This window comes from Artemia franciscana, chromosome 1, assembly GCF_032884065.1.
Source record: "Artemia franciscana chromosome 1, ASM3288406v1, whole genome shotgun sequence".
Classification (NCBI taxonomy): Eukaryota; Metazoa; Arthropoda; class Branchiopoda; order Anostraca; family Artemiidae; genus Artemia; species Artemia franciscana.
Genome location: NC_088863.1, coordinates 42,350,078 through 42,364,806, shown reverse-complemented (window position 1 = coordinate 42,364,806; position 14,729 = coordinate 42,350,078). Strand labels below are relative to the sequence as shown.

General features: G+C 34.7%; 1 protein-coding gene across 1 annotated transcript in view; it reads right to left on the bottom strand.

Annotated features, from left to right (window-relative positions):
• Nucleotides 1–12,926, bottom strand: part of LOC136029912 (uncharacterized) — a 38,282-nt gene extending 25,356 nt beyond the window's left edge. Inside the window, exon 1 of the mRNA XM_065708437.1 lies at nucleotides 12,851–12,926. The gene's annotated coding sequence lies outside the window, so the exon portion shown is untranslated. The remainder of the gene's footprint in view (nucleotides 1–12,850) is intronic.
• Nucleotides 12,927–14,729: the final 1,803 nt, after the last annotated feature.

Here is a 14,729-nt window from a genome sequence, read left to right as displayed (position 1 = left end):
CCATGGGGGGAAAACACGGACCTGTGATTCTTCTGGCAACTAATAAAAAAAATTCCACATTTTTACAGATGCGTGAAACATCTACAGAAGGTTTATCTGATACGCTGAATGTGATGGTGATTCTTATTAAGATTGCTTGACAATTAGGGCGTATTGTCCCCCTTTTTCAAGAATGAAGCAAATTTTCTCAGACTTGTAGCTTTTGACGGGTAGCACTGAACTTAATAAGGCTTATACATTTGGAAGCACCACAATCAGCCAATTCATTTGATATATCTATTGGTATTAAAACCCTGTTTTTATAGTTTATGTAACTATTGGGCTAAGTCGCTCCTTACTTACAGTTTATTGTCACAAACTTTTTGATTAATTAAAAAACTGTTTTTCTAAATATATTTTTCAAAGAAAAGTAAAGAGATATGTCAAACCAAAAATGGGAAGAAACAAGGATAAATACTTTTCCAAGCGTAAAACTACCAAAAAATAACTAACAGTAAATGAATGTAACCTAATTGGAAAAGAACCAGAGAAAGAACAATAATTAATCGAGAGAAACTTAAAACAGCCAAGAACTAAGATGAGTTAGGATGAACCCCGCCCCATCGCCTTCTGAAGCTTAGAACATGATCTGCGCTTTATTGAAATTAAATAAAAAAAAAACTTGATTTTTTTAGCTGAAAGTAAGGAGCGACATTAAAACTTAAAACGAACAGAAATTATTCCGTATATGAAATGGGTTGTCCCCTCAGCAATCCCTCACTCTTTACGCTAAAGCTTTTAATTGTTTTAAAAAGTAGAATTGTGGCAAAGAGTCAAACTTTAGCGTAAAGAGCGAGGGATTGCGGAGGGGACAACCCATTTCATATACGGAGTAATTTCTGTTCGTTTTAAGTTTTAATGTCGCTCCTTACTTTCAGCTAAAAAAAATAGTTTTTTTTATTTAATTTCTGAACGTTTTTGAATTAATGCATGTTTGGTTTTGGCTCTCCGCACATAAACAGAAATTATTCCGTATATGAAATGGGTTGTCCCCTCAGCAATCCCTCACTCTTTACGCTAAAGCTTTTAATTGTTTTAAAAAGTAGAATTGTGGCAAAGAGTCAAACTTTAGCGTAAAGAGCGAGGGATTGCGGAGGGGACAACCCATTTCATATACGGAGTAATTTCTGTTCGTTTTAAGTTTTAATGTCGCACCTTACTTTCAGCTAAAAAAAAAATAGTTTTTTTTATTTAATTTCTGAACGTTTTTGAATTAATGCATGTTTGGTTTTGGCTCTCCGCACATAAATTATTAAAATGAGATTTGTATATTAATTCTTTTTTTGGCTAAATAGCTTTCTCTTAGTTTTGATCAGGCGATTTTGAGAAACAAGGTGTGGAGAAGGAGGCCTAGTTGCCCTCCAATTTTTTGGTTACTTAAAAAGGCAACTAGAACTTTTAATTTTTAACGAACGTTTTTATTAGTAAAAAATATACGTAACTTAAGAATTAACTTACGTAAAACATACTTTCATAATCTTATATTTTATTATGTATACGAGGGGGTTTGCACCCTCGTTAATACCTCGCTCTTTACACTAAATCGTAAGTTTTGTCCCAATTCTTTAAGAATGACCCCTAAATCACAAAGGCCGTAGAATAAATAGTAGAAATTACTAAAAATACTTTACCATAAAGAGCGAGGTATTTATGTCCTCCTAAATACCTCGCTCTTTATGCTAAAGTATTTTTAGAACCCTTCATATGCGTAATAATCTATGTTCGTTTTATGTTTCAAAGCTACTCCTTCCTTTCATTTGAAAAAACGTTTTCATGTTTATTTTTCATTGTTTTCTTATAGTAATGCTAGAAAATATTGCAACCTTTTTCTTGAATTTTTCTTCCCCCATGAGATTCCTCCAAGAAAAGATCCTCCAACATAGCTCCCTCCCCTCAGCCCCACCCCTAAACAAAATAAAATCCCCCTGAAAACGTCTGTACACTTCCCAATAACCATTACTATATGTAAACACTGGTCGAAGTTTGTAACTTGCAGCCCCCCCAGGGATTGTGGGGGAGTAAGTCATCCCCAAATACATAGTTATTATGGTTTTCGACTATGATGAACAAAATGGCTATCTCAAAATTTTTATCCGTTGACTTTGGGAAAAAATGAGCATGGGAGGGGGCCTAGATACCCTCCAATTTTTTTGGTCACTTAAAAAGGGCACTAGAACTTTTCATTTCCCTTAGAATGAGCCCTCTTGCGAAATTTTAGGACCACTTGGTCGATACGATGACCCCTGGGAAAAAGAAAAAAAAATAAAAAAAAAAAAAAAATAAACACGCACCCGTGATTTGTCTTCTGGCAAAAAATACAAAATTCCACATTTTTGTAGATAGGAGCTTGAAACTTCTACAGTAGGGTTCTCTGATACGCTGAATCTGATGGTGTCATTTTTGTTAAGATTCTACAACTTTTAGGGGGTGTTTCCCCCTATTTCCTTAAATAAGGCAAATTTTCTCAGGCTCGTAACTTTTGATGAGTAAGACTAAACTTGATGAAACTTATATATTTAAAGTCAGCATTAAAATGTGATTCTTTTGATGTAGCTATTGATATCAAAATTCAATTTTTTAGAGTTTTGGTTACTATATAGCCGGATCGCTCCTTACTACAGTTCGTTACCACGAACTGTTTGAAAAGAAAAAAAAACAAGAAAAATATTTATAACCAAGATTACTGAAGAAAACAACAAATGAATGTGGATGGACAGGTTAATTTAATATAATAATTCCTTAAAGTCTCAATCATTTTAGATATATTAAATTCATAAAGTGAATATATTTAAAACGTAGTCGGTTTTACTATTACTACTACTACTACTGCTATTCTACGCCTACTGCTACTGCTAAGACTACCACCACTAGTACAAATAGTACTTAGGGTATTACAGTGAATCTTGTAAATGTAGTGCATTGTTTACATGGGATGGTAAGCAAGGTTACCTTACTACATTCGAATATTTAAAAAAACAGCCACGCAAAGCTAATATTTTGTCCATTTTGACTTCGAGAAAACAGAACCAAGCTTTATTTTCCTTATTCTTTTATCACACCAATATGAATAATGCTTAATTTGGCGTTCAGACGGGCGACATAAAAAAAAAAAATTCTGAAAAGGTAGACAAGCCTATTTGACAAAAGAATTGGATATGCCATGCTTGTTAAGTCACCCGTCATGTTCACCCAATGAAGCCACTATGAAAGTCTATATCGGCATAATTTTTAGACAGTTTATATTATTATAATGAACTAGCTGTTGGGGTGGCGCTTCGCGCCACCCCACACCTAGTTGGTGGGGGCGCTTCGCGCCCACCCCCCAAATCCCCCCAGCGCGCGTAAGTCGTTACGCGCCATATTAGTTATGCGCCATTGTAGTTGTGTCCCTTTGTCCCACCTGTGAATATATATATATATATATATATATATATATATATATATATATATATATATATATATATATATATATATATATATATATGTTTTTAACTACGTAAAACTTGCGAATATACAACATTCTTTGCTGTCCCATTGTCTGTACATATAAATAGATTGTCAGGTTTACCGACTCTTGAACATGCAACATATAATTGTCCATGGGAAAAACAATCCTCGAGCTTTGGACAATCCTTGATTGTCCTTGAGCTTTGTTGATGATGATTGCTAATCAAACATTACCTGTGTCCCCATCGTCATTTATGTATCCCCCCTGTGCCCCCGGCGTCCCCGTTGTAGTTGTGTCCCTGTGTCCCAGTCGTCATTTATAGTCGACAAACATGACGTCAGTCGACACACAAACATGATGTCAGTCGATACACACGTCCCAGTCGTCATGTGTGTCCCGGTGTCCCAGTCTGTAATTTCTCTTTGAGTGTCCCGGTCGTCATTTATATTCCCTGTGTCCCGGTCTGTATATACATTTGGTTTTGAATCGGTATGTGATGAAATAAATTTTTTGCTTTTTTTCCTTTTCTTCTTTTTTTTTGGTTTTTCCTTTTTTTAGCTTTTTTGTTTTGTTTTTTTTTCTTTTTTGTTTTTTTGGTAGTCTTTACCTTTTTTAGTTTTTTCTTATTTTTATTTTTTATTTTTTTTTATTTTTCAGTTTTTAGTTTTTTTAGTTTTTTAGTTTTTTTTTCTTTAGTTTTTTGTACTTTTTACCTTTTTTAGTTTTTTTAGTTTTTTCTTTTCTGGTTTTTAGTTTTTTACCTTTTTTTAGTTTTTTTTTAGTTTTTTAGCTTTTTTACTTTTTTTAGTATTTTCTTTTTAGTTTTTTTTTATTCCCTGTGTCCCGGTCTGTATATACATTCGTTTTTGAATTGGTATATGATTTTCTTTTTAGTTTTTTTTGTAGTTTTTACCTTTTTTATTTTTTTTCTTCTTTTGTATTAATGCTAAAGCCAAGGTTCGAACCTGGAACCTCTCGGACATAGAACCTGGAACATAACGCCTTACCAACTCAGCTACTTCGGCTTGAATACATTTGTTTTGAATTGGTATATGACAAAATAATTCAGACGTCATATGCGGACAGACAGACAGACACACAAACAAACAACTTATTTTTATAGATTAGAAGCCAATTTTTTGTGTTTTTGTTTGCTGTAAAAGTTTTAATAGGGTTGAAGCTGAATTGTTGTGGGTGGTACTCAGGGCCGCATACAGGATTCTCGTTCGGGAGGGGCTTTACCGAAAGAAATTTGTTCGGGGGTACCAAAAATGCCCTACCATAAACTTTTTCTAACCGTCTCGAGTAAGATTAGGGTATTTTTTAGATGAATTTACAAGTCGAAGAAGCATTTCGCGGGGGGGGGTCCAACTTGGGAGCCCGCCGAACTGGATATGGCCCTGATGGTACTAGAATAGAGTTCATTTTTACTTCTCCACTAGAAATAATGGAACAACTAATGTCAGTTCCCTGACGAGCTAACCATATTCTTTACCAAGCCAAAAAGATAAATTTTTCACAGTTCATATAATTGACTTACCAATAAATTGAAAATACCACTCAAGGCCTTAAATTTTTGAAAAATGACACAATTAAAAATGACAAATTTTCAATTAAAGTATGATTTATCAGTGGTTTTCGACAAAATAATATTAAGTTTTCTCAGTGCTGTTTTCTTGTTCATTTCCAACAAAATAATACTACATTTTCTCAGTGGAAAAACTATTTAGGTAAATGTTTACTTTCGTTCCAAGTGCTGCTGTTTCACAGCATAGTTTCCAGTTTAGAGCACTTAGAAATGCTAATTCTAGAAGCGCATCCATTTCTGGTTGACCCTCCTCCTCCATAGGACAACTTAAAATGCGTAAAGTGGGCTTGCTTACAGGTAACATTACCTATAGAGCGAAGCGTATTAGCCCATGAGCCCCGCGGACAACGGGGCGAGGTCTGTATTCTATATTTATTTAATAAACCTCGTTTTTTCGTTTTTTTAAGTTTAATTACTTTTTGTTGAATATATATATAGAATACAGACCTCGCCCCACTGCCCGCGGGGCTCATGGACTAGTACGCTTCGTTCTATAGGTAATATTACCTGTAAGCAAGCCCGTTTTATACATTTTTAGTTTGCCCCATGGAGGAGGAGGGTCAGTCAGAAATGGATGCGCTTCTCTAATAATGACAAGGAAACAATATGTGATCGTCAGAATCTTCTTATATGCAGTAATACGCGCTTTAGAGCACTTGGATCGAAAGTAAACATTTACCACTATTTATTATGGGGTTAGTTTAGGGTTGGTTAGGCTGAGTTAGGTCAAAAAGTGCTTAAAATGGAATTTGTGGTAGAAGCGGTAGATTATTATATTCGTAAAGGACATAAGAAAAGGCATCGAGTGGTATGCTCACTTTATTGGTACGTAAATTATATGAACTGCGAAAAACTTACCGCCAAAAAGAGCCTTCAAGCCATGTACTTCTGTACTTATGTACTAAGTACTTAAGTGCAATTTGCTTTGAGTACTTAGTACTGATACTTAATTACAATTTCTGTTGAGAACTTGGTACTTATACTTAATTACTTTTTTAGAATACTTGACCCAACACAACCATTTGATTCCGTGACTTCCTAATGTCGTTCTTGCACTTCTTAAGACAAAATCCACATAAATAATCCATATAAAGAGAGATAAAACAGAGCCCTGCTTAACTCCTGATTTAATATGAAACCAGCTGCTGACCTTATTTCCTACCTAAACCGCTGCAATGTTATTCTCGTACATAGCACTAATCACTTTCATGTATTTGTCTGATACCATACAAAAATACAACCTTTGCTAAAGCTCTTCTATCAACAGAATTGAACGCTTGCTCGTAATCTATAAAACTGAGGACCAAATGTGTTTGATAACTCAGACACTTCTCAATTATTACCTGAAAGTGAACATTTGGTCGACACGTCCTCTACCTTTTCTAAAACCGCTCTGTTCTTCTCTTAAAACTGTTTACAGCATCTCTCAGCCTAGAGAGTATCATATTACTAATCAATTTGCTACCTATAGATACCAGACTTCTGTCTCTATAATTACCACACTCACTCTTATCACCTATCTTATACAGTGGTTTGATTACGGTTTTTCTAAAATCACTAGGTCTTCCCCTTTTTCAAAAATAATATTCATAATCATCAGTAACTTATTTCTAACCTCAGAGCCTCATATTTAAGAAACTCATTTACCACACTATCATCAACTGGAGCCTTATTATCAATCCTTTTAGTACTGTCGCTAATTCTTCCTCACAAAACAAATCTTCCTTCATATCAAAGGTACCACGAGCTTTTTCATTTTCCTCTTGATCTTTTCATGCATCTCAATCTCGGTTTAGCATATTCTCAAAAATTCTGCCCTTCTCTCTTTAACCCTTTCCTTATCATTAATTATGGCCCGTGCCTATTTTTAGCCGCGTTTTCAGACGCCGCAGGTCTCAACACGGGCTGGACGCGTGCAGTGCAACAAGCGTTTTTTTTTGTTTTTTTTTTTTTTTTTTTTTTTAATACGGGCTCTACCACCAAAGAACAGGGTTGAAACCCTCTCTGCTAAAAACACCTTAGGGTAGAATTGAAGGCAAGAATTCAAAAATGTATAGTATGAACTTTTAATCCAGTGGTTCTCAACCTTTTTTCCCCCATGGACCCCTTTTCCCTTCTTTTTATCTTGGTGGATCCTTCATAGCTATTGGACATAAGAACATTTTTTTATTCTTCACTAATATAAATTTTAAGGCTTTAATTATCGAACAAATAGCAGACGATTTATAAAATGATTTACAAAATTTATAAAATATACGATTTAAAAATTATACGATTTATAAAATCTATAAAATAAAAAGCTTTATTTTTAAATGAAAACTAATTTAATACAAATAAAATATTCTAATATAATAATATTAATTATTATTATTATTACTATTATTGTGATAATAACTACAATATTACAAGTTTCTACAAGTTTCTTCGATTGGCAAGCAGCTAATGCTCATGGACAGTAGAGCTCCCCAGGCTGTTTAATTCACTCCAACATAATCTATGTAAACTGGATAAAAAAAGCAGTTGAAATAAGTGTGTGATTAAAAAAGAAGGAAAAGGCAAGTTTATTCAATGAGATCCCTGTGGTTGATGCTTCTCAACAAGTTTCTTTATATTTGGTTCTATCGATGTTAATGATAATCGAAGATCACCTTTTCACAATGTTAAGTCTATTGCGAGCTTTTGATGAAATTTGAGTAACATGACTAAATCCCAACAAGATTAAATAAAAAAAACAAGTTTTTTTAACTGAAAGTAAGGAGCGACATTAAAACTTAAAACGCACAGAAATTACTTCGTATATGAAAGAGGCTGCTTCCTCATCAACGCCCCGCTCTTTACGCTAAAGTTTGACTCTTTCTCTCAATTCTTCTTTTTAAAACAGTAAAAAACTTTAGCGTAAAGAGCGGGGCGTTGATGAGGAAGCAGCCTCTTTCATATACGAAGTAATTTCTGTGCGTTTTAAGTTTTAATGTCGCTCCTTACTTTCAGTTAAAAAAACTTGTTTTTTTTATTTAATTTCTGAACGTTTTTGAATCAATGCATGTTTTGATTTTGGCTCTCCGCAGAGGAATAATCAAAACGAAATTTGCATATTTTTTTTTTGGCTCAATGGCTTTCTCATAATTTTGATCGAATGATTTTGAGAAAAAAAGAGCGGGGGACGAAGCCTAGTTGCCCCCCGATTTTTTGGTTAATTAAAAAGGCAACTAGAACTTTTAATTTTTTACGAATCTTTTTATTGGTAAAAGATTTACGTAACTTATAAATTAGCTTTGTTTCGAATTTTGTGCGAATAACTTTTCTCAGGTTTCTCCAGTCTAGACAACGTATATATTTGGAGTTTCCATAAAAATCCCAGCTCTTATTTTCAAAATTTTTGCATCGCTGTTTACCACACGTTCACTGACATGACCACCATAGTTTATCTAGAGTAGAGTTATTTACAAAATAAGGTACGGCCACACGTGCCTATAAGAACTTTTGTATTCTCATGTTTTTATTACATATATGAGGGGATTCGCCCCATCGTCAGTACCTCGCTCTTTACACTAAAGCTTAAATTTTATCCCAATTCATTAAGAATGACCCCCTGAATCACAAAAGCAGTAGAATAAGTAGTTGAAATTACTGAAAATACTTTAGCGTAAAGAGCGAGGTATTAGAAGGAGGTGAGCCCCTCATATGGGTAATAATTTCTGTTTGTTTTAAGTTTTATTGCTGTTCCTTACTTCCAGCTGAACAAGCTTTTTCACTTTTATTTTTTAATTGTTTTTTTTAAATAATGCTAGTAAATCCTGCTCTCTCTTCATGGAAATTTTCTTCTCCCATTACAAATTCTCGAAGGAAAGTTCCCCCAGCATATCCCCCTCTTCTCAACCCCTCCCCCAAACCAAAAAAATCCTCCTGAAAACGCCTGTATACTTCCCAATAACCATTACTATATGTAAGCACAGGTCAAAGTTTGTAACTTGTTGCCCCTCCCACGGGGACTGTGGGGGAGTAAGTCGTCCCCAAAGACATAGTTATAAGGTTTTTCGACTACGCTGAATAAAATGGCTATCTCAGAATTTTGATCCGTTGACTTTGGGAAAATAATTAGCGTGGGAGGGGGCCTAGGTGCCCTCCAATTTTTTTGGTCACTTAAAAAGGGCACTAGAACTTTTCATTTCCATTAGAATGAGCCCTCTTGCAGCATTCTAGGACAACTGGGTCGATACGATCACCCCTGGGGAAAAGAAAAAAAAAAACAAAAAAACAAAAAAACAAAAAAACAAATAAACACGCATCCGTGATCTGCCTTCTGGCAAAAAATGCAAAATTCCACATTTTTGTAGATAGGAGCTCGAAACTTCTACAGTAGGGTTCTCTGATACGCTGAATCTGATGGTGTGATTTTCGTTAAGATTCTATGACTTTTAGGGGGCGTTACCCCCTATTTTCTAAAATCACGCAAATTTTCTCAGGCTCGTAACTTTTGATGGGTAAGACTAAACTTGATGAAACTTATATATTTAAAACCAGCATTAAAATGCGATTCTTTTGATGTAGCTATTGGTATCAAAATTCCATTTTTTAGAGTTTTGGTTACTATTGAGCCGGGTCGCTCCTTACTACAGTTCGTTACCACGAACTGTTTGATAAGATTTAGGAAAAGCAATAAGGTAGAACTGTGCTTTATCCCAGAGCAAAGGGTACTTTGTAGCAACATCATTTGTTTTCCATATATTGTACTTTCCCTCTTTGAATTTTGCACGCATTATTTCATCACTTTGTATTTTGTTGAGGGGCTCTTGCAAAGATATGTCTATTTCGGAAACATTAACTTCAAAAGGAATTGAAACCCAAATCAGCATATCCATCCCGAGTAGGTCACTAAACCGATTCAAAATAATGTAAATTACAGTAGAAATCGAATTCTTAAAAATAAAGAGCGTTCTGGGTTGGTTTTCTTCATGGACCCCCAAAATATCATTGTGGACCCTCAATTTGTTGTGCTTTGTCTGTGGACCCCCGGAAATATTACATGGACCCCTAGGGTCCATGTGGACCCTGGTTGAGAACCACTGTTTTATCTGATATAGGCTCCTATGCTTAAGGTTTTCATTGATTTTTACTGTTTTTCATAAAGATAATTTAAATTTTATATTTATTATTGCATTTCAACCGCATACTAAAGAGATTCATACATTGGTCATATTGTGAAAGATTGAATTTATGGATAGTTTTCAGCACAATGGCAAAGGCCACAAAAAATTGAACAACAGATTCTAATGAACAAAATTCATTAACTATAAAATCGGGTTTGGAGTTCATTTTTAAATCCTAGCGCCAAATACTGTGCACCCCGTTTTTCGAACTTGGAACTAAAGCAGGTTCCAGATTTAAGAAAACCGAGTTTGGGTAAATGTTTAGTTTCATCACAATCTGTCTGAACTGGAAACTATGCTACAAAGCCGCATAGTTTCCATGCTATAGCACTTAGAAATACTAATTCTAGGAACGCATTCATTTCTGGTTGACCCTGTCCATGGGGCATACTACTAATGAATAAAGTGGGCTTGCTTACAGGTAACATTACTACAGAGCGAAGCGCATTAGACCATGAGCTCCGCGGGCAGCGGGGCGAGGTCTGTATTCTATTTATTTAACGAACCTTGTTTTTGTTTTTTTTGTTTTTTAGTTTTGTCACTCTTTGCTGAATAAATATAGAATACAGACCTCGCCTCGCTGCCCTCGGGGCTCATGGACTTACGCGCTTCGCTCTATAGGCAATGTTACCTGTAAGCAAGTCCACTTTACGCATTTTTAGTCATATTGGAGGGGAAATACAGAAAGCTAAATGAAATGGATGCGCTTCTCGGTAAAATTCTAGTTAATTTACTTCTTACTATCTCGGAAAGGGTTTAGGTTAGGAAAATGAAACTTTCAGGGATGGGTCTACAGGCTAAAGAACGTCCCGGGAAGGTATTTTAAAGTACCCACCTCCACTCCTTCTATCTCCAGAGGGCCCTGAAATTTGCCTACATAACCTATTCAAATTTTGACAAAACCACATTCTACCTCAATTTTCTGTTTACTAGTTGCTTTTTCTCTGCCTTTAGTTCTGAAAATGCAATTCCTGTTATTTGAGTAGAATTTTGAGCCATATCAATGCTTTTTTTTTCAAAATTTAGGAAATGTATTTGCATATCTTTAAAACCTTATAAAATGGAATTTAGCAAAGTTATGAAGCTGAAAACAATTCGTTGTACTTCAATTAAGCAGAAGATCTATTTTGCAAGGTTTCACTTTTGTAAAACACATATTTTTAAAGGTCATCAAAGGTCAAGGGTCATCAAAGGTCTCCCTCTAGAGGGAGAAAGAGTGGAGATAGTTGCTTCAAAATACCTTCCCGGGACATACTTTAGTCTGTAGATTCATCCCTGAAAGTTTCATTTTCCTAACCTAAACCCTTTCTGAGATAGCAAGAAGTCAATTAACTAGAATTTTACCCGCTTCTCTAACAATGACAAAGAAACAATATGCGATCATCAGAATCTTGCTATATGCAGTAATATGCAATTTAGACAGTTGTGACGAAACAAAACATTTATCTGAGCTTGAACACGATAAAAAAAAATTGCGATGGCTGAAAACAGATGATAGCAGACTCGTGTAGAACCCTGACCTCTGAAAACAACTGGTGCAGAGCTGAGTTTTAACCCGTGTTGGAATCTGGTACCTGAAAACGCAGTATTGAACTGGGACAGGTTCAGATTGACTACTATTTCTCAATTTATTAACATACCAGTACAATATTCTACTATTATGCCGTCTAGCTGCATCTTCCAAATTCTCGGCAATTTTATCCATGGCCTCCACTTCAAAACTCCGTAATTCATATTTTAAAGCTTTCTCCACTTTCTTTACATTCCTTTTGTTTTCATATGATCTATAACTAAGATAATTCTTGCACAAGCCCCTTCCCCTCTCAATTAAACAAAAATTTTTCATTAATATTCCTAGCTATGGTCCTAACTTTCTTCCCCGAGACACCATCAGCAGCTTCACAAATCGTTTCCCTAAAGTTATTTCATCATCTTCCACATTGTCAAATTTTAAACTCCCAAGTTTAGTATTCAAACTAAAATAACCGTCTCCTTTTGAAGAGCAGTTATTCTCAGGGGCAAATCTCCATCTTTTTTATTACGGGGGGAGGGGTCCGTATCCAGATAGTCAAGGGGCATGGAACATATGACATTTTTTTCTCCATATTATTAGGGGGCAACTGACTCCTTGCCTGCGCCCCATGCGACGCCCTTGTCTATTTTAAAGGTTTACCCACATTTCTTCCCTAAATATACAGTAGCATGTAGACCCATCCCTGAAAGTTTCATTTTCCTAACCTAAACCCTTTGCGAGATAGCAAGAAGTCAATTAACTAGAATTTTACCGAATTTTACCCCGGAACTGAGAAGGGGTACCTAAAATGTTTTGTGGGTAAAAGAGGTACACTGTCTAAATAAATTTGAGAACCACTGCTCTATACAATACTTTAGTACATACAGGGGTACTCATAGAATCTCAGGCCTTATTCCTCAGTAGGGCAGTCGCTCCCAAGTCCCTTGAACTAGGCCTATTAGGTTATTTGCCTAGAAAGGTATAACAGTCAAATTAAACTCTATGGCAAAGAACAGGGGATGAAAAGAGGCAACCCTTCACGTGCATAGTTTTCGCTTAGATTTTACAGTCGCTCTTTACTTCCACGGTAAAAAATTAGAAAATAAGAATTTTACCTGTTCTCTATATCCTATTTTTAACAAAGTATTGGGACTGACTGTTGTCAGACATAGAGGAGATCTGCTTGCGTTGCAATTACGTTTGTTAAATTGAAATGCAAGGATTGAAAGTACAGGAGAGACGACAACTATTACGTTACATTCTGATGTAAAATTTGGGTCATTATTTTGTGGATGTGTGTTAAAACGATTTTTTTTTTTTTTTTTTTTTGGCTCAAGAGCATAATTTTGCTCTTATTGAATTAGTTGCATTTTGCTCTTATTATCTTATAAACATAAAACTTCGGCGACTGATGATAGAATTCGATCTAATTGTTCTTGTAGGACCAAGTTGTATAAAACTTACAGCCCTTTTCCCAAAGACTATGGAGAGTTATGTCATCACCAAAAGCATAGTTATTGGACCTTATTCAGCAGATACATTTGTAATGGGCTATTATAAAACATTTTTAATAAAACCTTCTATTATAAAGAGTGAGAGCATTAACTATATTTGATGAAGCTCAACTTTTGCGAACAGGAGGAGGGGAGGGGGTACGTCAAGGAATATTCATTTGAAATTTTGAGATTCAATTATTTGTTCTTCTATGAATTTCTCCCTCTTAAGAACATTCAATATTTTAAAAATCATTTTGCGAGCCCCAACGTCGGCTGGCCGTGTTAAAGAGTTCATAGTGAATTCTCCCAACGGACTAATGAGACTTACTAAGGAGGCTGGGAGGGAAAGTATACGGGAGAGTTTCTTGTAAATCTCCAGTTTAGTAAATCTCCTTAATCAGGCATTTTTATTTCAATCATGGTTTTCTGCCTTATATATGATTATGTTTCAGCTAATTCACTATTTTTGTTAATTTTTTGTGAATTATGAAATTTTCCATACACTATTTTGGGAACAAATTGCGCCCTGAACTCCAACCCTTTGCCACTTAGGGGTTGTAGAAGTGTAGGCATATGGTTTCCGAACCATATCATCAAAGAAGGATTACTTAATTATATTTATTTATAGTGTTTCCTTTTTTACTGTTTAATAGACAGAATAAAACTATTTGTGATGTATATAGAGAAATCATAGCACTAAGAACCTATTAGCATTTTATATATATATATATATATATATATATATATATATATATATATATATATATATATATATATATATATATATATATATATATATATATATATATATATATATATATATATATATATATATTTCTGGTTGCCCGGTTACTTTCCAACTTTTTCTTTTTTTTTATTATTATTCCACACCAGTATGCCTAATGTTTTTTGGTGTTTATCAGGGGGAGAGGGGAGATGTCTAGTGAAATAAGTTAGACATACCAAAATTTTACTTAGGTTTGAAAACCTTAAAAATCTTATTTAGAAAAATAGTTACTCCTTCCTAACTGTTGAGGTTACCCACCTTCAAAAATCGTGTACACCATTTTGTGTATCGTGAATTTCTTGGCATTATTTGAAAAACGATCAGAAATTATATATATTTTTTCAACTGAAAGTAAGGAGCGACGTTAAAACTTAAAACTAACATAAATTATTCCGTATACGGGGGTTTTGCCCCTCCCCTTGGAAAAAATTAAAAACATCACTGGAGCGTTGCCTCTGCATTAAATTTAAATTAAAAATGGGCAAAGATTAATTTTTAAAAACAAAGTTTTTCTGCGGGAAGTAAAGAGCGAAGTTGAAACTTAAAACGAACAAAAATTGTTGCTTCACAGTCTATCTAATATATATCAATGAAGCTAGAACAAATAAACCAAATAATCATATTTCCTTATGTTTCTAGGATTATAGAAAACTAGCGCTTTACTGAGAACACAAAACAATATAGGAGTTTTTGTACAGTAAAAGTAAACCA